A 26428-nucleotide genomic window follows, 5' to 3' on the forward strand; every position below is an offset into this window, starting at 1 on the left:
CTCTTTTTGGACTGTCAGGGCAGCACAAGTATGAGGTGGGGGCAGCTCCTGTCGGGGACTTATCCTTCGATGTTCGGATTTTTTGCAGTCAGCTGCCGGCTCAGGGCCACAGGACTCGGAGCGCAAACATCGGCTCTTTTCCCTGGGAAAGAAAACTCACCAGTCCAGGTTCCTGATGTCAGTTTGTAGGGCTCCCCTGGGACTGTCAGGGCAGCACAAGTATGAGGTGGGGGCAGATCCTGTCTGGGACTTATCTTTCGATGTTCGGATTTTTTGCGGTCAGCTGCCGGCTCAGGGCCACAGGACTCGGAGCGCAAACATCGGCTCTTTTCCCTGGGAAAGAAAACTCACCAGTCCAGGTTCCTGATGTCAGTTTGTAGGGCTCTTTTTGGACTCTCAGGGCAGCACAAGTATGAGGTGGGGGCAGCTCCTGTCTGGGACTTATCCTTCGATGTTCCGATTTTTTGCGGTCAGCTGCCGGCTGAGGGCCACAGGACTCGGAGCGCAAACATCGGCTCTTTTCCCTGGGAAAGAAAACTCACCAGTCCAGGTTCCTGATGTCAGTTTGTAGGGCTCCCCTGGGACTGTCAGGGCAGCACAAGTATGAGGTGGGGGCAGCTCCTGTCTGGGACTTATCCTTCGATGTTCCGATTTTTTGCACTCAGCTGCCGGCTCAGGGCCACAGGACTCGGAGCGCAAACATCGGCTCTTTTCCCTGGGAAAAAAAACTCACCAGTCCAGGTTCCTGATGTCAGTTTGTAGAGCTCTTTTTGGACTCTCAGGGCAGCACAAGTATGAGGTGGGGGCAGCTCCTGTCTGGGACTTATCCTTCGATGTTCGGATTTTTTGCAGTCAGCTGCCGGCTCAGGGCCACAGGACTCGGAGCGCAAACATCGGCTCTTTTCCCTGGGAAAGAAAACTCACCAGTCCAGGTTCCTGATGTCAGTTTGTAGGGCTCCCCTGGGACTCTCAGGGCAGCAAAAGTATGAGGTGGGGGCAGCTCCTGTCTGGGACTTATCCTTCGATGTTCGGATTTTTTGCACTCAGCTGACGGCTCAGGGCCACAGGACTCGGAGCGCAAACATCGGCTCTTTTCCCTGGGAAAGAAAACTCACCAGTCCAGGTTCCTGATGTCAGTTTGTAGAGCTCTTTTTGGACTCTCAGGGCAGCACAAGTATGAGGTGGGGGCAGCTCCTGTCTGGGACTTATCCTTCGATGTTCGGATTTTTTGCACTCAGCTGCCGGCTCAGGGCCACAGGACTCGGAGCGCAAACATCGGCTCTTTTCCCTGGGAAAGAAAACTCACCAGTCATGGTTCCTGATGTCAGTTTGTAGAGCTCTTTTTGGACTGTCAGGGCAGCACAAGTATGAGGTGGGGGCAGCTCCTGTCTGGGACTTATCCTTCGATGTTCCGATTTTTTGCGGCCAGCTGCCGGCTCAGGGCCACAGGACTCGGAGCGCAAACATCGGCTCTTTTCCCTGGGAAAGAAAACTCACCAGTCCAGGTTCCTGATGTCAGTTTGTAGGGCTCCCCTGGGACTGTCAGGGCAGCACAAGTATGAGGTGGGGGCAGATCCTGTCTGGGACTTATCCTTCGATGTTCGGATTTTTTGCGGTCAGCTGCCGGCTCAGGGCCACAGGACTCGGAGCGCAAACATCGGCTCTTTTCCCTGGGAAAGAAAACTCACCAGTCCAGGTTCCTGATGTCAGTTTGTAGGGCTCCCCTGGGACTGTCAGGGCAGCACAAGTATGAGGTGGGGGCAGCTCCTGTCTGGGACTTATCCTTCGATGTTCCGATTTTTTGCAGTCAGCTGCCGGCTCAGGGCCACAGGACTCGGAGCGCAAACATCGGCTCTTTTACCTGGGAAAAAAAACTCACCAGTCCAGGTTCCTGATGTCAGTTTGTAGAGCTCTTTTTGGACTCTCAGGGCAGCACAAGTATGAGGTGGGGGCAGCTCCTGTCTGGGACTTATCCTTCGATGTTCCGATTTTTTGCAGTCAGCTGCCGGCTCAGGGCCACAGGACTCGGAGCGAAAACATCGGCTCTTTTCCCTGGGAAAGAAAACTCACCAGTCCAGGTTCCTGATGTCAGTTTGTAGAGCTCTTTTTGGACTCTCAGGGCAGCACAAGTATGAGGTGGGGGCAGCTCCTGTCTGGGACTTATCCTTCGATGTTCGGATTTTTTGCACTCAGCTGACGGCTCAGGGCCACAGGACTCGGAGCGCAAACATCGGCTCTTTTCCCTGGGAAAGAAAACTCACCAGTCCAGGTTCCTGATGTCAGTTTGTAGAGCTCTTTTTGGACTCTCAGGGGAGCATAAGTATGAGGTGGGGGCAGCTCCTGTCTGGGACTTATCCTTCGATGTTTGGATTTTTTGCGGTCAGCTGCCGGTTCAGGGCCACAGGACTCGGAGCGCAAACATCGGCTCTTTTACCTGGGAAAAAAAACTCACCAGTCCAGGTTCCTGATGTCAGTTTCTAGGGCTCCCCTGAGACTGTCAGGGTAGCACAAGTATGAGGTGGGGGCAGATCCCTTCTGGGACTTATCCTTTTATGTTCCGATTTTTTGCAGTCAGCTGCCCGCTCAGGGCCACAGGACTCGGAGCGCAAACATCGGCTCTTTTCCCTGGGAAAGAAAACTCACCAGTCCAGGTTCCTGATGTCATTTTGTAGAGCTCTTTTTGGACTCTCAGGGCAGCACAAGTATGAGGTGGGGGCAGCTCCTGTCTGGGACTTATCCTTCGATGTTCGGATTTTTTGCGGTCAGCTGCCCGCTCAGGGCCACAGGACTCGGAGCGCAAACATCGGCTCTTTTACCTGGGAAAAAAAACTCACAAGTCCAGGTTCCTGATGTCAGTTTGTAGGGCTCCCCTGGGACTGTCAGGGTAGCACAAGTATAAGGTGGGGGCAGATCCTGTCTGGGACTTATCCTTTGATGTTCCGATTTTTTGCAGTCAGCTGCCCGCTCAGGGCCACAGGACTCGGAGCGCAAACATCGGCTCTTTTCCCTGGGAAAGAAAACTCACCAGTCCAGGTTCCTGATGTCAGTTTGTAGAGCTCTTTTTGGACTCTCAGGGCAGCACAAGTATGAGGTGGGGGCAGCTCCTGTCTGGGACTTATCCTTCGATGTTCGGATTTTTTGCAGTCAGCTGCCGGCTCAGGGCCACAGGACTCGGAGCGCAAACATCGGCTCTTTTCCCTGGGAAAGAAAACTCACCAGTCCCGGTTCCTGATGTCACTTTGTAGGGCTCCCCTGGGACTGTCAGGGCAGCACAAGTATGAGGTGGGGGCAGCTCCTGTCTGGGACTTATCCTTCGATGTTCCGATTTTTTGCAGTCTGCTGCCGGCTCAGGGCCACAGGACTCAGAGCGCAAACATCGGCTCTTTTCCCTGGGAAAAAAAACTCACCAGTCCAGGTTCCTGATGTCAGTTTGTAGAGCTCTTTTTGGACTGTCAGGGCAGCACAAGTATGAGGTGGGGGCAGCTCCTGTCTGGGACTTATCCTTCGATGTTCCGATTTTTTGCGGCCAGCTGCCGGCTCAGGGCCACAGGACTCGGAGCGCAAACATCGGCTCTTTTCCCTGGGAAAGAAAACTCACCAGTCCAGGTTCCTGATGTCAGTTTGTAGGGCTCCCCTGGGACTGTCAGGGCAGCACAAGTATGAGGTGGGGGCAGATCCTGTCTGGGACTTATCCTTCGATGTTCGGATTTTTTGCGGTCAGCTGCCGGCTCAGGGCCACAGGACTCGGAGCGCAAACATCGGCTCTTTTCCCTGGGAAAGAAAACTCACCAGTCCAGGTTCCTGATGTCAGTTTGTAGGGCTCCCCTGGGACTGTCAGGGCAGCACAAGTATGAGGTGGGGGCAGCTCCTGTCTGGGACTTATCCTTCGATGTTCCGATTTTTTGCAGTCAGCTGCCCGCTCAGGGCCACAGGACTCGGAGCGCAAACATCGGCTCTTTTCCCTGGGAAAAAAAACTCTCCAGTCCAGGTTCCTGATGTCAGTTTGTAGAGCTCTTTTTGGACTCTCAGGGCAGCACAAGTATGAGGTGGGGGCAGCTCCTGTCTGGGACTTATCCTTCGATGTTCGGATTTTTTGCAGTCAGCTGCCGGCTCAGGGCCACAGGACTCGGAGCGCAAACATCGGCTCTTTTCCCTGGGAAAGAAAACTCACCAGTCCAGGTTCCTGATGTCAGTTTGTAGAGCTCTTTTTGGACTCTCAGGGCAGCACAAGTATGAGGTGGGGGCAGCTCCTGTCTGGGACTTATCCTTCGATGTTCGGATTTTTTGCACTCAGCTGACGGCTCAGGGCCACAGGACTCGGAGCGCAAACATCGGCTCTTTTCCCTGGGAAAGAAAACTCACCAGTCCAGGTTCCTAATGTCAGTTTGTAGAGCTCTTTTTGGACTGTCAGGGCAGCACAAGTATGAGGTGGGGGCAGCTCCTGTCTGGGACTTATCCTTCGATGTTCGGATTTTTTGCGGTCAGCTGCCCGCTGAGGGCCACAGGACTCGGAGCGCAAACATCGGCTCTTTTCCCTGGGAAAGAAAACTCACCAGTCCAGGTTCCTGGTGCCAGTTTGTAGGGCTCCCCTGGGACTGTCAGGGCAGCACAAGTATGAGGTGGGGGCAGCTCCTGTCTGGGACTTATCCTTCGATGTTCGGATTTTTTGCAGACAGCTGCCGGCTCAGGGCCACAGGACTCGGAGCGCAAACATCGGCTCTTTTCCCTGGGAAAGAAAACTCACCAGTCCAGGTTCCTGATGTCAGTTTGTAGGGCTCCCCTGGGACTCTCAGGGCAGCACAAGTATGAGGTGGGGGCAGCTCCTGTCTGGGACTTATCCTTCGATGTTCGAATTTTTTGCACTCAGCTGCCCGCTCAGGGCCACAGGACTCGGAACGCAAACATCGGCTCTTTTCCCTGGGAAAGAAAACTCACCAGTCCAGGTTCCTGATGTCAGTTTGTAGGGCTCTTTTTGGACTGTCAGGGCAGCACAAGTATGAGGTGGGGGCAGCTCCTGTCTGGGACTTATCCTTCGATGTTCCGATTATTTGCGGTCAGCTGCCTGCTCAGGGCCACAGGACTCGGAGCGAAAACATCGGCTCTTTTCCCTGGGAAAGAAAACTCACCAGTCCAGGTTCCTGATGTCAGTTTGTAGAGCTCTTTTTGGACTCTCAGGGCAGCACAAGTATGAGGTGGGGGCAGCTCCTGTCTGGGACTTATCCTTCGATGTTCGGAATTTGTGCGGTCAGCTCCCGGTTCAGGGCCACAGGACTCGGAGCGCAAACATCGGCTCTTTTCCCTGGGAAAGAAAACTCACCAGTCCAGGTTCCTGATGTCAGTTTGTAGGGCTCCCCTGGGACTGTCAGGGCAGCACAAGTATGAGGTGGGGGCAGCTCCTGTCTGGGACTTATCCTTCGATGTTCGGATTTTTTGCACTCAGCTGCCCGCTCAGGGCCACAGGACTCGGAGCGCAAACATCGGCTCTTTTCCCTGGGAAAGAAAACTCACCAGTCCAGGTTCCTGATGTCAGTTTGTAGAGCTCTTTTTGGACTCTCAGGGCAGCACAAGTATGATGTGGGGGCAGCTCTTGTCTGGGACTTATCCTTCGATATTCGGATTTTTTGCATTCAGCTGCCCGCTCAGGGCCACAGGACTCGGAGCGCAAACATCGGCTCTTTTCCCTGGGAAAGAAAACTCACCAGTCCAGGTTCCTGATGTCAGTTTGTAGGGCTCCCCTGGAACTCTCAGGGCAGCACAAGTATGAGGTGGGGGCAGCTCCTGTCTGGGACTTATACTTCGATGTTTGGATTTTTTGCAGTCAGCTGCATGCTCAGGGCCACAGGACTCGGAGCGCAAACATCGGCTCTTTTCCCTGGGAAAGAAAACTCACCAGTCCAGGTTCCTGATGTCAGTTTGTAGGGCTCCCCTGGGACTGTCAGGGCAGCACAAGTATGAGGTGGGGGCAGCTCCTGTCTGGGACTTATCCTTCGATGTTCGGATTTTTTGCAGTCAGCTGCCCGCTCAGGGCCACAGGACTCGGAGCGCAAACATCGGCTCTTTTCCCTGGGAAAGAAAACTCACCAGTCCAGGTTCCTGATGTCAGTTTGTAGGGCTCTTTTTGGACTCTCAGGGCAGCACAAGTATGAGGTGGGGGCAGCTCCTGTCTGGGACTTATCCTTCGATGTTCAGATTTTTTGCGGTCAGCTGCCGGCTCAGGGCCACAGGACTCGGAGCGCAAACATCGGCTCTTGTCCCTGGAAAAGAAAACTCACCAGTCCAGGTTCCTGATGTCAGTTTGTAGGGCTCCCCTGGGACTGTCAGGGCAGCACAAGTATGAGGTGGGGGCAGCTCCTGTCTGGGACTTATCCTTCGATGTTCCGATTTTTTGCACTCAGCTGCCGGCTCAGGGCCACAGGACTCGGAGCGCAAACATCGGCTCTTTTCCCTGGGAAAAAAAACTCACCAGTCCAGGTTCCTGATGTCAGTTTGTAGAGCTCTTTTTGGACTCTCAGGGCAGCACAAGTATGAGGTGGGGGCAGCTCCTGTCTGGGACTTATCCTTCGATGTTCGGAATTTGTGCGGTCAGCTGCCGGTTCAGGGCCACAGGACTCGGAGCACAAACATCGGCTCTTTTCCCTGGGAAAGAAAACTCACCAGTCCAGGTTCCTGATGTCAGTTTGTAGGGCTCCCCTGGGACTCTCAGGGCAGCAAAAGTATGAGGTGGGGGCAGCTCCTGTCTGGGACTTATCCTTCGATGTTCGGATTTTTTGCACTCAGCTGCCGGCTGAGGGCCACAGGACTCGGAGCGCAAACATCGGCTCTTTTCCCTGGGAAAGAAAACTCACCAGTCCAGGTTCCTGATGTCAGTTTGTAGAGCTCTTTTTGGACTCTCAGGGCAGCACAAGTATGAGGTGGGGGCAGCTCCTGTCTGGGACTTATCCTTCGATGTTCGGATTTTTTGCACTCAGCTGCCGGCTCAGGGCCACAGGACTCGGAGCGCAAACATCGGCTCTTTTACCTGGGAAAGAAAACTCACCAGTCATGGTTCCTGATGTCAGTTTGTAGAGCTCTTTTTGGACTCTCAGGGCAGCACAAGTATGAGGTGGGGGCAGCTCCTGTCTGGGACTTATCCTTCGATGTTCGGATTTTTTGCAGTCAGCTGCCCGCTCAGGGCCACAGGACTCGGAGCGCAAACATCGGCTCTTTTCCCTGGGAAAGAAAACTCACCAGTCCAGGTTCCTGATGTCAGTTTGTAGGGCTCCCCTGGGACTGTCAGGGCAGCACAAGTATGAGGTGGGGGCAGATCCTGTCTGGGACTTATCCTTCGATGTTCGGATTTTTTGCAGTCAGCTGCCGGCTCAGGGCCACAGGACTCGGAGCGCAAACATCGGCTCTTTTCCCTGGGAAAGAAAACTCACCAGTCCAGGTTCCTGATGTCAGTTTGTAGGGCTCCCCTGGGACTGTCAGGGCAGCACAAGTATGAGGTGGGGGCAGCTCCTGTCTGGGACTTATCCTTCGATGTTCGGATTTTTTGCGGTCAGCTTCCGGCTCAGGGCCACAGGACTCGGAGCGCAAACATCGGCTCTTTTCCCTGGGAAAGAAAACTCACCAGTCCAGGTTCCTGATGTCAGTTTGTAGGGCTCCCCTGGGACTGTCAGGGCAGCACAAGTATGAGGTGGGGGCAGCTCCTGTCTGGGACTTATCCTTCGATGTTCCGATTTTTTGCAGTCAGCTGCCCGCTCAGGGCCACAGGACTCGGAGCGCAAACATCGGCTCTTTTCCCTGGGAAAAAAAACTCTCCAGTCCAGGTTCCTGATGTCAGTTTGTAGAGCTCTTTTTGGACTCTCAGGGCAGCACAAGTATGAGGTGGGGGCAGCTCCTGTCTGGGACTTATCCTTCGATGTTCGGAATTTTTGCACTCAGCTGCCGATTCAGGGCCACAGGACTCGGAGCGCAAACATCGGCTCTTTTCCCTGGGAAAGAAAACTCACCAGTCCAGGTTCCTGATGTCCGTTTGTAGGGCTCCCCTGGGACTCTCAGGGCAGCACAAGTATGAGGTGGGGGCAGCTCCTGTCTGGGACTTATCCTTCGATGTTCCGATTTTTTGCACTCAGCTGCCGGCTCAGGGCCACAGGACTCGGAGCGCAAACATCGGCTCTTTTTCCTGGGAAAGAAAACTCACCAGTCCAGGTTCCTGATGTCAGTTTGTAGAGCTCTTTTTGGACTCTCAGGGCAGCACAAGTATGAGGTGGGGGCAGCTCCTGTCTGGGACTTATCCTTTGATATTCGGATTTTTTGCATTCAGCTGCCCGCTCAGGGCCACAGGACTCGGAGCGCAAACATCGGCTCTTTTCCCTGGGAAAGAAAACTCACCAGTCCAGGTTCCTGATGTCAGTTTGTAGGGCTCCCGTGGAACTCTCAGGGCAGCACAAGTATGAGGTGGGGGCAGCTCCTGTCTGGGACTTATACTTCGATGTTTGGATTTTTTGCAGTCAGCTGCATGCTCAGGGCCACAGGACTCGGAGCGCAAACATCGGCTCTTTTCCCTGGGAAAGAAAACTCACCAGTCCAGGTTCCTGATGTCAGTTTGTAGGGCTCCCCTGGGACTGTCAGGGCAGCACAAGTATGAGGTGGGGGCAGCTCCTGTCTGGGACTTATCCTTCGATGTTCCGATTTTTTGCAGTCAGCTGCCCGCTCAGGGCCACAGGACTCGGAGCGCAAACATCGGCTCTTTTCCCTGGGAAAGAAAACTCACCAGTCCAGGTTCCTGATGTCAGTTTGTAGGGCTCTTTTTGGACTCTCAGGGCAACACAAGTATGAGGTGGGGGCAGCTCCTGTCTGGGACTTATCCTTCGATGTTCGGAATTTGTGTGGTCAGCTGCATGCTCAGGGCCACAGGACTCAGTGCGCAAACATCGGCTCTTTTCCCTGGGAAAGAAAACTCACCAGTCCAGGTTCCTGATGTCAGTTTGTAGGGCTCCCCTGGAACTCTCAGGGCAGCACAAGTATGAGGTGGGGGCAGCTCCTGTCTGGGACTTATCCTTCGATGTTCGGATTTTTTGCAGTCAGCTGCCGGCTCAGGGCCACAGGACTCGGAGCGCAAACATCGGCTCTTTTCCCTGGGAAAAAAAACTCACCAGTCCAGGTTCCTGATGTCAGTTTGTAGGGCTCCCCTGGGACTCTCAGGGCAGCACAAGTATGAGGTGGGGGCAGCTCCTGTCTGGGACTTATCCTTCGATGTTCCGATTTTTTGCAGTCAGCTGCCCGCTCAGGGCCACAGGACTCGGAACGCAAACATCGGCTCTTTTCCCTGGGAAAGAAAACTCACCAGTCCAGGTTCCTGATGTCAGTTTGTAGGGCTCTTTTTGGACTGTCAGGGCAGCACAAGTATGAGGTGGGGGCAGCTCCTGTCTGGGACTTATCCTTCGATGTTCCGATTTTTTGCGGTCAGCTGCCTGCTCAGGGCCACAGGACTCGGAGCGAAAACATCGGCTCTTTTCCCTGGGAAAGAAAACTCACCAGTCCAGGTTCCTGATGTCAGTTTGTAGAGCTCTTTTTGGACTCTCAGGGCAGCACAAGTATGAGGTGGGGGCAGCTCCTGTCTGGGACTTATCCTTCGATGTTCGGAATTTGTGCGGTCAGCTCCCGGTTCAGGGCCACAGGACTTGGAGCGCAAACATCGGCTCTTTTCCCTGGGAAAGAAAACTCACCAGTCCAGGTTCCTGGTGTCAGTTTGTAGGGCTCCCCTGGGACTGTCAGGGCAGCACAAGTATGAGGTGGGGGCAGCTCCTGTCTGGGACTTATCCTTCGATGTTCGGATTTTTTGCACTCAGCTGCCCGCTCAGGGCCACAGGTCTCGGAGCGCAAACATCGGCTCTTTTCCCTGGGAAAGAAAACTCACCAGTCCAGGTTCCTGATGTCAGTTTGTAGAGCTCTTTTTGGACTCTCAGGGCAGCACAAGTATGATGTGGGGGCAGCTCTTGTCTGGGACTTATCCTTCGATATTCGGATTTTTTGCATTCAGCTGCCCGCTCAGGGCCACAGGACTCGGAGCGCAAACATCGGCTCTTTTCCCTGGGAAAGAAAACTCACCAGTCCAGGTTCCTGATGTCAGTTTGTAGGGCTCCCCTGGAACTCTCAGGGCAGCACAAGTATGAGGTGGGGGCAGCTCCTGTCTGGGACTTATACTTCGATGTTTGGATTTTTTGCAGTCAGCTGCATGCTCAGGGCCACAGGACTCGGAGCGCAAACATCGGCTCTTTTCCCTGGGAAAGAAAACTCACCAGTCCAGGTTCCTGATGTCAGTTTTTAGGGCTCCCCTGGGACTGTCAGGGCAGCACAAGTATGAGGTGGGGGCAGCTCCTGTCTGGGACTTATCCTTCGATGTTCGGATTTTTTGCAGTCAGCTGCCCGCTCAGGGCCACAGGACTCGGAGCGCAAACATCGGCTCTTTTCCCTGGGAAAGAAAACTCACCAGTCCAGGTTCCTGATGTCAGTTTGTAGGGCTCTTTTTGGACTCTCAGGGCAACACAAGTATGAGGTGGGGGCAGCTCCTGTCTGGGACTTATCCTTCGATGTTCGGAATTTGTGCGGTCAGCTGCATGCTCAGGGCCACAGGACGCGGAGCGCAAACATCAGCTCTTTTCCCTGGGAAAGAAAACTCACCAGTCCAGGTTCCTGATGTCAGTTTGTAGGGCTCCCCTGGGACTGTCAGGGCAGCACAAGTATGAGGTGGGGGCAGCTCCTGTCTGGGACTTATCCTTCAATGTTCGGATTTTTTGCAGTCAGCTGCCGGCTCAGGGCCACAGGACTCGGAGTGCAAACATCGGCTCTTTTCCCTGGGAAAGAAAACTCACCAGTCCAGGTTCCTGATGTCAGTTTGTAGAGCTCTTTTTGGACTGTCAGGGCAGCACAAGTATGAGGTGGGGGCAGCTCCTGTCTGGGACTTATCCTTCGATGTTTGGATTTTTTGCAGTCAGCTGCCGGCTCAGGGCCACTGGACTCGGAGCGAAAACATCGGCTCTTTTCCCTGGGAAAGAAAACTCACCAGTCCAGGTTCCTGATGTCAGTTTGTAGGGCTCCCCTGGGACTGTCAGGGCAGCACAAGTATGAGGTGGGGGCAGATCCTGTCTGGGACTTATCCTTCGATGTTCGGATTTTTTGCGGTCAGCTGCCGGCTCAGGGCCACAGGACTCGGAGCGCAAACATCGGCTCTTTTCCCTGGGAAAGAAAACTCACCAGTCCAGGTTCCTGATGTCAGATTGTAGGGCTCCCCTGGGACTGTCAGGGCAGCACAAGTATGAGGTGGGGGCAGCTCCTGTCTGGGACTTATCCTTCGATGTTCCGATTTTTTGCAGTCAGCTGCCGGCTCAGGGCCACAGGACTCAGAGCGCAAACATCGGCTCTTTTCCCTGGGAAAAAAAACTCACCAGTCCAGGTTCCTGATGTCAGTTTGTAGAGCTCTTTTTGGACTGTCAGGGCAGCACAAGTATGAGGTGGGGGCAGCTCCTGTCTGGGACTTATCCTTCGATGTTCCGATTTTTTGCGGCCAGCTGCCGGCTCAGGGCCACAAAACTCGGAGCGCAAACATCGGCTCTTTTCCCTGGGAAAGAAAACTCACCAGTCCAGGTTCCTGATGTCAGTTTGTAGGGCTCTTTTTGGACTCTCAGGGCAACACAAGTATGAGGTGGGGGCAGCTCCTGTCTGGGACTTATCCTTCGATGTTCGGAATTTGTGCGGTCAGCTGCATGCTCAGGGCCACAGGACTCAGAGCGCAAACATCGTCTCTTTTCCCTGGGAAAGAAAACTCACCAGTCCAGGTTCCTGATGTCAGTTTGTAGGGCTCCCCTGGAACTCTCAGGGCAGCACAAGTATGAGGTGGGGGCAGCTCCTGTCTGGGACTTATCCTTCGATGTTCGGATTTTTTGCAGTCAGCTGCCGGCTCAGGGCCACAGGACTCGGAGCGCAAACATCGGCTCTTTTCCCTGGGAAAGAAAACTCACCAGTCCAGGTTCCTGATGTCAGTTTGTAGGGCTCCCCTGGGACTCTCAGGGCAGCACAAGTATGAGGTGGGGGCAGCTCCTGTCTGGGACTTATCCTTCGATGTTCGAATTTTTTGCACTCAGCTGCCCGCTCAGGGCCACAGGACTCGGAACGCAAACATCGGCTCTTTTCCCTGGGAAAGAAAACTCACCAGTCCAGGTTCCTGATGTCAGTTTGTAGGGCTCTTTTTGGACTGTCCGGGCAGCACAAGTATGAGGTGGGGGCAGCTCCTGTCTGGGACTTATCCTTCGATGTTCCGATTTTTTGCGGTCAGCTGCCTGCTCAGGGCCACAGGACTCGGAGCGAAAACATCGGCTCTTTTCCCTGGGAAAGAAAACTCACCAGTCCAGGTTCCTGATGTCAGTTTGTAGAGCTCTTTTTGGACTCTCAGGGCAGCACAAGTATGAGGTGGGGGCAGCTCCTGTCTGGGACTTATCCTTCGATGTTCGGAATTTGTGCGGTCAGCTCCCGGTTCAGGGCCACAGGACTCGGAGCGCAAACATCGGCTCTTTTCCCTGGGAAAGAAAACTCACCAGTCCAGGTTCCTGGTGTCAGTTTGTAGGGCTCCCCTGGGACTGTCAGGGCAGCACAAGTATGAGGTGGGGGCAGCTCCTGTCTGGGACTTATCCTTCGATGTTCGGATTTTTTGCACTCAGCTGCCCTCTCAGGGCCACAGGACTCGGAGCGCAAACATCGGCTCTTTTCCCTGGGAAAGAAAACTCACCAGTCCAGGTTCCTGATGTCAGTTTGTAGAGCTCTTTTTGGACTCTCAGGGCAGCACAAGTATGAGGTGGGGGCAGCTCTTGTCTGGGACTTATCCTTCGATATTCGGATTTTTTGCATTCAGCTGCCCGCTCAGGGCCACAGGACTCGGAGCGCAAACATCGGCTCTTTTCCCTGGGAAAGAAAACTCACCAGTCCAGGTTCCTGATGTCAGTTTGTAGGGCTCCCCTGGAACTCTCAGGGCAGCACAAGTATGAGGTGGGGGCAGCTCCTGTCTGGGACTTATACTTCGATGTTTGGATTTTTTGCAGTCAGCTGCATGCTCAGGGCCACAGGACTCGGAGCGCAAACATCGGCTCTTTTCCCTGGGAAAGAAAACTCACCAGTCCAGGTTCCTGATGTCAGTTTTTAGGGCTCCCCTGGGACTGTCAGGGCAGCACAAGTATGAGGTGGGGGCAGCTCCTGTCTGGGACTTATCCTTCGATGTTCGGATTTTTTGCAGTCAGCTGCCCGCTCAGGGCCACAGGACTCGGAGCGCAAACATCGGCTCTTTTCCCTGGGAAAGAAAACTCACCAGTCCAGGTTCCTGATGTCAGTTTGTAGGGCTCTTTTTGGACTCTAAGGGCAACACAAGTATGAGGTGGGGGCAGCTCCTGTCTGGGACTTATCCTTCGATGTTTGGATTTTTTGCAGTCAGCTGCCGGCTCAGGGCCACAGGACTCGGAGCGAAAACATCGGCTCTTTTCCCTGGGAAAGAAAACTCACCAGTCCAGGTTCCTGATGTCAGTTTGTAGGGCTCCCCTGGGACTGTCAGGGCAGCACAAGTATGAGGTGGGGGCAGATCCTGTCTGGGACTTATCCTTCGATGTTCGGATTTTTTGCGGTCAGCTGCCGGCTCAGGGCCACAGGACTCGGAGCGCAAACATCGGCTCTTTTCCCTGGGAAAGAAAACTCACCAGTCCAGGTTCCTGATGTCAGTTTGTAGGGCTCCCCTGGGACTGTCAGGGCAGCACAAGTATGAGGTGGGGGCAGCTCCTGTCTGGGACTTATCCTTCGATGTTCCGATTTTTTGCAGTCTGCTGCCGGCTCAGGGCCACAGGACTCAGAGCGCAAACATCGGCTCTTTTCCCTGGGAAAAAAAAACTCACCAGTCCAGGTTCCTGATGTCAGTTTGTAGAGCTCTTTTTGGACTGTCAGGGCAGCACAAGTATGAGGTGGGGGCAGCTCCTGTCTGGGACTTATCCTTCGATGTTCCGATTTTTTGCGGCCAGCTGCCGGCTCAGGGCCACAGGACTCGGAGCGCAAACATCGGCTCTTTTCCCTGGGAAAGAAAACTCACCAGTCCAGGTTCCTGATGTCAGTTTGTAGGGCTCCCCTGGGACTGTCAGGGCAGCACAAGTATGAGGTGGGGGCAGATCCTGTCTGGGACTTATCCTTCGATGTTCGGATTTTTTGCGGTCAGCTGCCGGCTCAGGGCCACAGGACTCGGACGGCAAACATCGGCTCTTTTCCCTGGGAAAGAAAACTCACCAGTCCAGGTTCCTGATGTCAGTTTGTAGGGCTCCCCTGGGACTGTCAGGGCAGCACAAGTATGAGGTGGGGGCAGCTCCTGTCTGGGACTTATCCTTCGATGTTCCGATTTTTTGCAGTCAGCTGCCGGCTCAGGGCCACAGGACTCGGAGCGCAAACATCGGCTCTTTTCCCTGGGAAAAAAAACTCACCAGTCCAGGTTCCTGATGTCAGTTTGTAGAGCTCTTTTTGGACTCTCAGGGCAGCACAAGTATGAGGTGGGGGCAGCTCCTGTCTGGGACTTATCCTTCGGTGTTTGGATTTTTTGCAGTCAGCTGCCGGCTCAGGGCCACAGGACTCGGAGCGCAAACATCGGCTCTTTTCCCTGGGAAAGAAAACTCACCAGTCCAGGTTCCTGATGTCAGTTTGTAGAGCTCTTTTTGGACTCTCAGGGCAGCACAAGTATGAGGTGGGGGCAGCTCCTGTCTGGGACTTATCCTTCGATGTTCGGATTTTTTGCACTCAGCTGACGGCTCAGGGCCACAGGACTCGGAGCGCAAACATCGGCTCTTTTCCCTGGGAAAGAAAACTCACCAGTCCAGGTTCCTGATGTCAGTTTGTAGGGCTCCCCTGGGACTGTCAGGGCAGCACAAGTATGAGGTGGGGGCAGCTCCTGTCTGGGACTTACCCTTCGATGTTCGGATTTTTTGCGGTCAACTGCCCGCTCAGGGCCACAGGACTCGGAGCGCAAACATCGGCTCTTTTCCCTGGGAAAGAAAACTCACCAGTCCAGGTTCCTGATGTCAGTTTGTAGAGCTCTTTTTGGACTCTCAGGGCAGCATAAGTATGAGGTGGGGGCAGCTCCTGTCTGGGACTTATCCTTCGATGTTTGGATTTTTTGCGGTCAGCTGCCGGTTCAGGGCCACAGGACTCGGAGCGCAAACATCGGCTCTTTTACCTGGGAAAAAAAACTCACCAGTCCAGGTTCCTGATGTCAGTTTGTAGGGCTCCCCTGGGACTGTCAGGGTAGCACAAGTATGAGGTGGGGGCAGATCCCTTCTGGGACTTATCCTTCGATGTTCCGATTTTTTGCAGTCAGCTGCCCGCTCAGGGCCACAGGACTCGGAGCGCAAACATCGGCTCTTTTCCCTGGGAAAGAAAACTCACCAGTCCAGGTTCCTGATGTCATTTTGTAGAGCTCTTTTTGGACTCTCAGGGCAGCACAAGTATAAGGTGGGGGCAGCTCCTGTCTGGGACTTATCCTTCGATGTTCGGATTTTTTGCGGTCAGCTGCCCGCTCAGGGCCACAGGACTCGGAGCGCAAACATCGGCTCTTTTACCTGGGAAAAAAAACTCACAAGTCCAGGTTCCTGATGTCAGTTTGTAGGGCTCCCCTGGGACTGTCAGGGTAGCACAAGTATAAGGTGGGGGCAGATCCTGTCTGGGACTTATCCTTTGATGTTCCGATTTTTTGCAGTCAGCTGCCCGCTCAGGGCCACAGGACTCGGAGCGCAAACATCGGCTCTTTTCCCTGGGAAAGAAAACTCACCAGTCCAGGTTCCTGATGTCAGTTTGTAGAGCTCTTTTTGGACTGTCAGGGCAGCACAAGTATGAGGTGGGGGCAGCTCCTGTCGGGGACTTATCCTTCGATGTTCGGATTTTTTGCAGTCAGCTGCCGGCTCAGGGCCACAGGACTCGGAGCGCAAACATCGGCTCTTTTCCCTGGGAAAGAAAACTCACCAGTCCAGGTTCCTGATGTCAGTTTGTAGGGCTCCCCTGGGACTGTCAGGGCAGCACAAGTATGAGGTGGGGGCAGATCCTGTCTGGGACTTATCTTTCGATGTTCGGATTTTTTGCGGTCAGCTGCCGGCTCAGGGCCACAGGACTCGGAGCGCAAACATCGGCTCTTTTCCCTGGGAAAGAAAACTCACCAGTCCAGGTTCCTGATGTCAGTTTGTAGGGCTCTTTTTGGACTCTCAGGGCAGCACAAGTATGAGGTGGGGGCAGCTCCTGTCTGGGACTTATCCTTCGATGTTCCGATTTTTTGCGGTCAGCTGCCGGCTCAGGGCCACAGGACTCGGAGCGCAAACATCGGCTCTTTTCCCTGGGAAAGAAAACTCACCAGTCCAGGTTCCTGATGTCAGTTTGTAGGGCTCCCCTGGGACTGTCAGGGCAGCACAAGTATGAGGTGGGGGCAGCTCGTGTCTGGGACTTATCCTTCGATGTTCCGATTTTTTGCACTCAGCTGCCGGCTCAGGGCCACAGGACTCGGAGCGCAAACATCGGCTCTTTTCCCTGGGAAAAAAAACTCACCAGTCCAGGTTCCTGATGTCAGTTTGTAGAGCTCTTTTTGGACTCTCAGGGCAGCACAAGTATGAGGTGGGGGCAGCTCCTGTCTGGGACTTATCCTTCGATGTTCGGATTTTTTGCAGTCAGCTGCCCGCTCAGGGCCACAGGACTCGGAGCGCAAACATCGGCTCTTTTCCCTGGGAAAGAAAACTCACCAGTCCAGGTTCCTGATGTCAGTTTGTAGGGCTCCCCTGGGACTCTCAGGGCAGCAAAAGTATGAGGTGGGGGCAGCTCCTGTCTGGGACTTATCCTTCGATGTTCGGATTTTTTGCACTCAGCTGCCGGCTGAGGGCCACAGGACTCGGAGCGCAAACATCGGCTCTTTTCCCTGGGAAAGAAAACTCACCAGTCCAGGTTCCTGATGTCAGTTTGTAGAGCTCTTTTTGGACTCTCAGGGCAGCACAAGTATGAGGTGGGGGCAGCTCCTGTCTGGGACTTATCCTTCGATGTTCGGATTTTTTGCACTCAGCTGCCGGCTCAGGGCCACAGGACTCGGAGCGCAAACATCGGCTCTTTTCCCTGGGAAAGAAAACTCACCAGTCATGGTTCCTGATGTCAGTTTGTAGAGCTCTTTTTGGACTGTCAGGGCAGCACAAGTATGAGGTGGGGGCAGCTCCTGTCTGGGACTTATCCTTCGATGTTCCGATTTTTTGCGGCCAGCTGCCGGCTCAGGGCCACAGGACTCGGAGCGCAAACATCGGCTCTTTTCCCTGGGAAAGAAAACTCACCAGTCCAGGTTCCTGATGTCAGTTTGTAGGGCTCCCCTGGGACTGTCAGGGCAGCACAAGTATGAGGTGGGGGCAGATCCTGTCTGGGACTTATCCTTCGATGTTCGGATTTTTTGCGGTCAGCTGCCGGCTCAGGGCCACAGGACTCGGAGCGCAAACATCGGCTCTTTTCCCTGGGAAAGAAAACTCACCAGTCCAGGTTCCTGATGTCAGTTTGTAGGGCTCCCCTGGGACTGTCAGGGCAGCACAAGTATGAGGTGGGGGCAGCTCCTGTCTGGGACTTATCCTTCGATGTTCCGATTTTTTGCAGTCAGCTGCCGGCTCAGGGCCACAGGACTCGGAGCGCAAACATCGGCTCTTTTCCCTGGGAAAAAAAACTCACCAGTCCAGGTTCCTGATGTCAGTTTGTAGAGCTCTTTTTGGACTCTCAGGGCAGCACAAGTATGAGGTGGGGGCAGCTCCTGTCTGGGACTTATCCTTCGATGTTCCGATTTTTTGCAGTCAGCTGCCGGCTCAGGGCCACAGGACTCGGAGCGAAAACATCGGCTCTTTTCCCTGGGAAAGAAAACTCACCAGTCCAGGTTCCTGATGTCAGTTTGTAGAGCTCTTTTTGGACTCTCAGGGCAGCACAAGTATGAGGTGGGGGCAGCTCCTGTCTGGGACTTATCCTTCGATGTTCGGATTTTTTGCACTCAGCTGACGGCTCAGGGCCACAGGACTCGGAGCGCAAACATCGGCTCTTTTCCCTGGGAAAGAAAACTCACCAGTCCAGGTTCCTGATGTCAGTTTGTAGAGCTCTTTTTGGAATCTCAGGGGAGCATAAGTATGAGGTGGGGGCAGCTCCTGTCTGGGACTTATCCTTCGATGTTTGGATTTTTTGCGGTCAGCTGCCGGTTCAGGGCCACAGGACTCGGAGCGCAAACATCGGCTCTTTTCCCTGGGAAAAAAAACTCACCAGTCCAGGTTCCTGATGTCAGTTTCTAGGGCTCCCCTGGGACTGTCAGGGTAGCACAAGTATGAGGTGGGGGCAGATCCCTTCTGGGACTTATCCTTTTATGTTCCGATTTTTTGCAGTCAGCTGCCCGCTCAGGGCCACAGGACTCGGAGCGCAAACATCGGCTCTTTTCCCTGGGAAAGAAAACTCACCAGTCCAGGTTCCTGATGTCATTTTGTAGAGCTCTTTTTGGACTCTCAGGGCAGCACAAGTATGAGGTGGGGGCAGCTCCTGTCTGGGACTTATCCTTCGATGTTCGGATTTTTTGCGGTCAGCTGCCCGCTCAGGGCCACAGGACTCGGAGCGCAAACATCGGCTCTTTTACCTGGGAAAAAAAACTCACAAGTCCAGGTTCCTGATGTCAGTTTGTAGGGCTCCCCTGGGACTGTCAGGGTAGCACAAGTATAAGGTGGGGGCAGATCCTGTCTGGGACTTATCCTTTGATGTTCCGATTTTTTGCAGTCAGCTGCCCGCTCAGGGCCACAGGACTCGGAGCGCAAACATCGGCTCTTTTCCCTGGGAAAGAAAACTCACCAGTCCAGGTTCCTGATGTCAGTTTGTAGAGCTCTTTTTGGACTCTCAGGGCAGCACAAGTATGAGGTGGGGGCAGCTCCTGTCTGGGACTTATCCTTCGATGTTCGGATTTTTTGCGGTCAGCTGCCGGCTCAGGGCCACAGGACTCGGAGCGCAAACATCGGCTCTTTTCCCTGGGAAAGAAAACTCACCAGTCCCGGTTCCTGATGTCACTTTGTAGGGCTCCCCTGGGACTGTCAGGGCAGCACAAGTATGAGGTGGGGGCAGCTCCTGTCTGGGACTTATCCTTCGATGTTCCGATTTTTTGCAGTCTGCTGCCGGCTCAGGGCCACAGGACTCAGAGCGCAAACATCGGCTCTTTTCCCTGGGAAAAAAAACTCACCAGTCCAGGTTCCTGATGTCAGTTTGTAGAGCTCTTTTTGGACTGTCAGGGCAGCACAAGTATGAGGTGGGGGCAGCTCCTGTCTGGGACTTATCCTTCGATGTTCCGATTTTTTGCGGCCAGCTGCCGGCTCAGGGCCACAGGACTCGGAGCGCAAACATCGGCTCTTTTCCCTGGGAAAGAAAACTCACCAGTCCAGGTTCCTGATGTCAGTTTGTAGGGCTCCCCTGGGACTGTCAGGGCAGCACAAGTATGAGGTGGGGGCAGATCCTGTCTGGGACTTATCCTTCGATGTTCGGATTTTTTGCGGTCAGCTGCCGGCTCAGGGCCACAGGACTCGGAGCGCAAACATCGGCTCTTTTCCCTGGGAAAGAAAACTCACCAGTCCAGGTTCCTGATGTCAGTTTGTAGGGCTCCCCTGGGACTGTCAGGGCAGCACAAGTATGAGGTGGGGGCAGCTCCTGTCTGGGACTTATCCTTCGATGTTCCGATTTTTTGCAGTCAGCTGCCCGCTCAGGGCCACAGGACTCGGAGCGCAAACATCGGCTCTTTTCCCTGGGAAAAAAAACTCTCCAGTCCAGGTTCCTGATGTCAGTTTGTAGAGCTCTTTTTGGACTCTCAGGGCAGCACAAGTATGAGGTGGGGGCAGCTCCTGTCTGGGACTTATCCTTCGATGTTCGGATTTTTTGCAGTCAGCTGCCGGCTCAGGGCCACAGGACTCGGAGCGCAAACATCGGCTCTTTTCCCTGGGAAAGAAAACTCACCAGTCCAGGTTCCTGATGTCAGTTTGTAGAGCTCTTTTTGGACTCTCAGGGCAGCACAAGTATGAGGTGGGGGCAGCTCCTGTCTGGGACTTATCCTTCGATGTTCGGATTTTTTGCACTCAGCTGACGGCTCAGGGCCACAGGACTCGGAGCGCAAACATCGGCTCTTTTCCCTGGGAAAGAAAACTCACCAGTCCAGGTTCCTAATGTCAGTTTGTAGAGCTCTTTTTGGACTGTCAGGGCAGCACAAGTATGAGGTGGGGGCAGCTCCTGTCTGGGACTTATCCTTCGATGTTCGGATTTTTTGCGGTCAGCTGCCCGCTGAGGGCCACAGGACTCGGAGCGCAAACATCGGCTCTTTTCCCTGGGAAAGAAAACTCACCAGTCCAGGTTCCTGATGTCAGTTTGTAGGGCTCCCCTGGGACTCTCAGGGCAGCACAAGTATGAGGTGGGGGCAGCTCCTGTCTGGGACTTATCCTTCGATGTTCGAATTTTTTGCACTCAGCTGCCCGCTCAGGGCCACAGGACTCGGAACGCAAACATCGGCTCTTTTCCCTGGGAAAGAAAACTCACCAGTCCAGGTTCCTGATGTCAGTTTGTAGGGCTCTTTTTGGACTGTCAGGGCAGCACAAGTATGAGGTGGGGGCAGCTCCTGTCTGGGACTTATCCTTCGATGTTCCGATTTTTTGCGGTCAGCTGCCTGCTCAGGGCCACAGGACTCGGAGCGAAAACATCGGCTCTTTTCCCTGGGAAAGAAAACTCACCAGTCCAGGTTCCTGATGTCAGTTTGTAGAGCTCTTTTTGGACTCTCAGGGCAGCACAAGTATGAGGTGGGGGCAGCTCCTGTCTGGGACTTATCCTTCGATGTTAGGAATTTGTGCGGTCAGCTCCCGGTTCAGGGCCACAGGACTCGGAGCGCAAACATCGGCTCTTTTCCCTGGGAAAGAAAACTCACCAGTCCAGGTTCCTGATGTCAGTTTGTAGGGCTCCCCTGGGACTGTCAGGGCAGCACAAGTATGAGGTGGGGGCAGCTCCTGTCTGGGACTTATCCTTCGATGTTCGGATTTTTTGCACTCAGCTGCCCGCTCAGGGCCACAGGACTCGGAGCGCAAACATCGGCTCTTTTCCCTGGGAAAGAAAACTCACCAGTCCAGGTTCCTGATGTCAGTTTGTAGAGCTCTTTTTGGACTCTCAGGGCAGCACAAGTATGATGTGGGGGCAGCTCTTGTCTGGGACTTATCCTTCGATATTCGGATTTTTTGCATTCAGCTGCCCGCTCAGGGCCACAGGACTCGGAGCGCAAACATCGGCTCTTTTCCCTGGGAAAGAAAACTCACCAGTCCAGGTTCCTGATGTCAGTTTGTAGGGCTCCCCTGGAACTCTCAGGGCAGCACAAGTATGAGGTGGGGGCAGCTCCTGTCTGGGACTTATACTTCGATGTTTGGATTTTTTGCAGTCAGCTGCATGCTCAGGGCCACAGGACTCGGAGCGCAAACATCGGCTCTTTTCCCTGGGAAAGAAAACTCACCAGTCCAGGTTCCTGATGTCAGTTTTTAGGGCTCCCCTGGGACTGTCAGGGCAGCACAAGTATGAGGTGGGGGCAGCTCCTGTCTGGGACTTATCCTTCGATGTTCGGATTTTTTGCAGTCAGCTGCCCGCTCAGGGCCACAGGACTCGGAGCGCAAACATCGGCTCTTTTCCCTGGGAAAGAAAACTCACCAGTCCAGGTTCCTGATGTCAGTTTGTAGGGCTCTTTTTGGACTCTCAGGGCAACACAAGTATGAGGTGGGGGCAGCTCCTGTCTGGGACTTATCCTTCGATGTTCGGAATTTGTGCGGTCAGCTGCATGCTCAGGGCCACAGGACTCGGAGCGCAAACATCAGCTCTTTTCCCTGGGAAAGAAAACTCACCAGTCCAGGTTCCTGATGTCAGTTTGTAGGGCTCCCCTGGGACTGTCAGGGCAGCACAAGTATGAGGTGGGGGCAGCTCCTGTCTGGGACTTATCCTTCGATGTTCGGAATTTGTGCGGTCAGCTCCCGGTTCAGGGCCACAGGACTCGGAGCGCAAACATCGGCTCTTTTCCCTGGGAAAGAAAACTCACCAGTCCAGGTTCCTGGTGTCAGTTTGTAGGGCTCCCGTGGAACTCTCAGGGCAGCACAAGTATGAGGTGGGGGCAGCTCCTGTCTGGGACTTATCCTTCGATGGTCGGATTTTTTGCACTCAGCTGCCGGCTCAGGGCCACAGGACTCGGAGCGCAAACATCGGCTCTTTTCCCTGGGAAAGAAAACTCACCAGTCCAGGTTCCTGATGTCAGTTTGTAGAGCTCTTTTTGGACTCTCAGGGCAGCACAAGTATGAGGTGGGGGCAGCTCTTGTCTGGGACTTATCCTTCGATATTCGGATTTTTTGCAATCAGCTGCCCGCTCAGGGCCACAGGACTCGGAGCGCAAACATCGGCTCTTTTCCCTGGGAAAGAAAACTCACCAGTCCAGGTTCCTGATGTCAGTTTGTAGGGCTCCCATGGAACTCTCACGGCAGCACAAGTATGAGGTGGGGGCAGCTCCTGTCTGGGACTTATACTTCGATGTTTGGATTTTTTGCAGTCAGCTGCATGCTCAGGGCCACAGGACTCGGAGCGCAAACATCGGCTCTTTTACCTGGGAAAGAAAACTCACCAGTCCAGGTTCCTGATGTCAGTTTTTAGGGCTCCCCTGGGACTGTCAGGGCAGCACAAGTATGAGGTGGGGGCAGCTCCTGTCTGGGACTTATCCTTCGATGTTCGGATTTTTTGCAGTCAGCTGCCCGCTCAGGGCCACAGGACTCGGAGCGCAAACATCGGCTCTTTTCCCTGGGAAAGAAAACTCACCAGTCCAGGTTCCTGATGTCAGTTTGTAGGGCTCTTTTTGGACTCTCAGGGCAACACAAGTATGAGGTGGGGGCAGCTCCTGTCTGGGACTTATCCTTCGATGTTCGGAATTTGTGCGGTCAGCTGCATGCTCAGGGCCACAGGACTCGGAGCGCAAACATCGGCTCTTTTCCCTGGGAAAGAAAACTCACCAGTCCAGGTTCCTGATGTCAGTTTGTAGGGCTCCCCTGGGACTGTCAGGGCAGCACAAGTATGAGGTGGGGGCAGCTCCTGTCTGGGACTTATCCTTCGATGTTCGGATTTTTTGCAGTCAGCTGCCGGCTCAGGGCCACAGGACTCGGAGTGCAAACATCGGCTCTTTTCCCTGGGAAAGAAAACTCACCAGTCCAGGTTCCTGATGTCAGTTTGTAGGGCTCCCCTGGGACTGTCAGGGCAGCACAAGTGTGAGGTGGGGGAAGATCCTGTCTGGGACTTATCCTTCGATGTTCGGATTTTTTGCACGCAGCTGCCGGCTCAGGGCCACAGGACTCGGAGCGCAAACATCGGCTCTTTTCCCTGGGAAAGAAAACTCACCAGTCCAGGTTCCTGATGTCAGTTTGTAGGGCTCCCCTGGGACTCTCAGGGCAGCACAAGTATGAGATGGGGGCAGCTCCTGTCTGGGACTTATCCTTCGATGTTCGGATTTTTTGCAGTCAGGTGCCCGCTCAGGGCCACAGGACTTGGAGCGCAAACATCGGCTCTTTTCCCTGGGAAAGAAAACTCACCAGTCCAGGTTCCTGATGTCAGTTTGTAGGGCTCCCCTGGGACTCTCAGGGCAGCACAAGTATGAGGTGGGGGCAGCTCATGTCTGGGACTTATCCTTCGATGTTCGGAATTTGTGCGGTCAGCTGCCGGCTCAGGGCCACAGGACTCGGAGCAAAAACATCGGCTCTTTTCCCTGGGAAAGAAAACTCACCAGTCCAGGTTCCTGATGTCAGTTTGTAGGGCTCCCCTGGGACTGTCAGGGCAGCACAAGTATGAGGTGGGGGCAGCTCCTCTCTGGGACTTATCCTTCGATGTTCCGATTTTTTGCAGTCAGCTGCCGGTTCAGGGGCACAAGACTCGGAGCGCAAACATCGGCTCTTTTCCCTGGGAAAGAAAACTCACCAGTCCAGGTTCCTGATGTCAGTTTGTAGGGCTCTTTTTGGACTGTCAGGGCAGCACAAGTATGAGGTGGGGGCAGCTCCTGTCTGGGACTTATCCTTCGATGTTCGGATTTTTTGCGGTCAGCTGCCTGCTCAGGGCCACAGGACTCGGAGCGAAAACATCGGCTCTTTTCCCTGGGAAAGAAAACTCACCAGTCCAGGTTCCTGATGTCAGTTTGTAGAGCTCTTTTTGGACTCTCAGGGCAGCACAAGTATGAGGTGGGGGCAGCTCCTGTCTGGGACTTATCCTTCGATGTTCCGAATTTGTGCGGTCAGCTCCCGGTTCAGGGCCACAGGACTCGGAGCGCAAACATCGGCTCTTTTCCCTGGGAAAGAAAACTCACCAGTCCAGGTTCCTGATGTCAGTTTGTAGGGCTCCCCTGGGACTCTCAGGGCAGCACAAGTATGAGGTGGGGGCAGCTCCTGTCTGGGACTTATCCTTCGATGTTCCGATTTTTTGCAGTCAGCTGCCCGCTCAGGGCCACAGGACTCGGAGCGCAAACATCGGCTCTTTTCCCTGGGAAAGAAAACTCACCAGTCCAGGTTCCTGATGTCAGTTTGTAGGGCTCTTTTTGGACTCTCAGGGCAACACAAGTATGAGGTGGGGGCAGCTCCTGTCTGGGACTTATCCTTCGATGTTCGGAATTTGTGCGGTCAGCTGCATGCTCAGGGCCACAGGACTCGGAGCGCAAACATCAGCTCTTTTCCCTGGGAAAGAAAACTCACCAGTCCAGGTTCCTGATGTCAGTTTGTAGGGCTCCCCTGGGACTGTCAGGGCAGCACAAGTATGAGGTGGGGGCAGCTCCTGTCTGGGACTTATCCTTCGATGTTCGGATTTTTTGCAGTCAGCTGCCGGCTCAGGGCCACAGGACTCGGAGTGCAAACATCGGCTCTTTTCCCTGGGAAAGAAAACTCACCAGTCCAGGTTCCTGATGTCAGTTTGTAGGGCTCCCCTGGGACTGTCAGGCCAGCACAAGTATGAGGTGGGGGCAGATCCTGTCTGGGACTTATCCTTCGATGTTCGGATTTTTTGCACTCAGCTGCCGGCTCAGGGCCACAGGACTCGGAGCGCAAACATCGGCTCTTTTCCCTGGGAAAGAAAACTCACCAGTCCAGGTTCCTGATGTCAGTTTGTAGGGCTCCCCTGGGACTCTCAGGGCAGCACAAGTATGAGGTGGGGGCAGCTCCTGTCTGGGACTTATCCTTCGATGTTCGGATTTTTTGCACTCAGCTGCCCGCTCAGGGCCACAGGGCTCAGAACGCAAACATCGGCTCTTTTCCCTGGGAAAGAAAACTCACCAGTCCAGGTTCCTGATGTCAGTTTGTAGGGCTCTTTTTGGACTCTCAGAGCAGCACAAGTATGAGATTGGGGCAGCTCTTGTCTGGGACTTATCCTTCGATGTTCCGATTTTTTGCAGTCAGCTGCCCGCTCAGGGCCACAGGACTCGGAGCGCAAACATCGGCTCTTTTCCCTGGGAAAGAAAACTCACCAGTCCAGGTTCCTGATGTCAGTTTGTAAGGCTCCCCTGGGACTGTCAGGGCAGCACAAGTATGAGGTGGGGGCAGCTCCTGTCTGGGACTTATCCTTCGATGTTCGGAATTTGTGCGGTCAGCTGCCGGTTCAGGGCCACAGGACTCGGAGCGCAAACATCGGCTCTTTTCCCTGGGAAAGAAAACTCACCAGTCCAGGTTCCTGATGTCAGTTTGTAGGGCTACCCTGGGACTCTCAGGGCAGCACAAGTATGAGGTGGGGGCAGCTCCTGTCTGGGACTTATCCTTCGATGTTCCGATTTTTTGCAGTCAGCTGCCCGCTCAGGGGCACAGGACTCGGAGCGCAAACATCGGCTCTTTTCCCTGGGAAAGAAAACTCACCAGTCCAGGTTCCTGATGTCAGTTTGTAGAGCTCTTTTTGGACTGTCAGGCCAGCACAAGTATGAGGTGGGGGCAGCTCCTGTCTGGGACTTATCCTTCGATGTTCGGAATTTGTGCGGTCAGCTCCCGGTTCAGGGCCACAGGACTCGGAGCGCAAACATCGGCTCTTTTCCCTGGGAAAGAAAACTCACCAGTCCAGGTTCCTGGTGTCAGTTTGTAGGGCTCCCGTGGAACTCTCAGGGCAGCACAAGTATGAGGTGGGGGCAGCTCCTGTCTGGGACTTATCCTTCGATGGTCGGATTTTTTGCACTCAGCTGCCGGCTCAGGGCCACAGGACTCGGAGCGCAAACATCGGCTCTTTTCCCTGGGAAAGAAAACTCACCAGTCCAGGTTCCTGATGTCAGTTTGTAGAGCTCTTTTTGGACTCTCAGGGCAGCACAAGTATGAGGTGGGGGCAGCTCTTGTCTGGGACTTATCCTTCG

This window comes from Taeniopygia guttata, chromosome 5 (assembly GCF_048771995.1).
Source record: "Taeniopygia guttata chromosome 5, bTaeGut7.mat, whole genome shotgun sequence".
Taxonomy (NCBI): Eukaryota; Metazoa; Chordata; class Aves; order Passeriformes; family Estrildidae; genus Taeniopygia; species Taeniopygia guttata.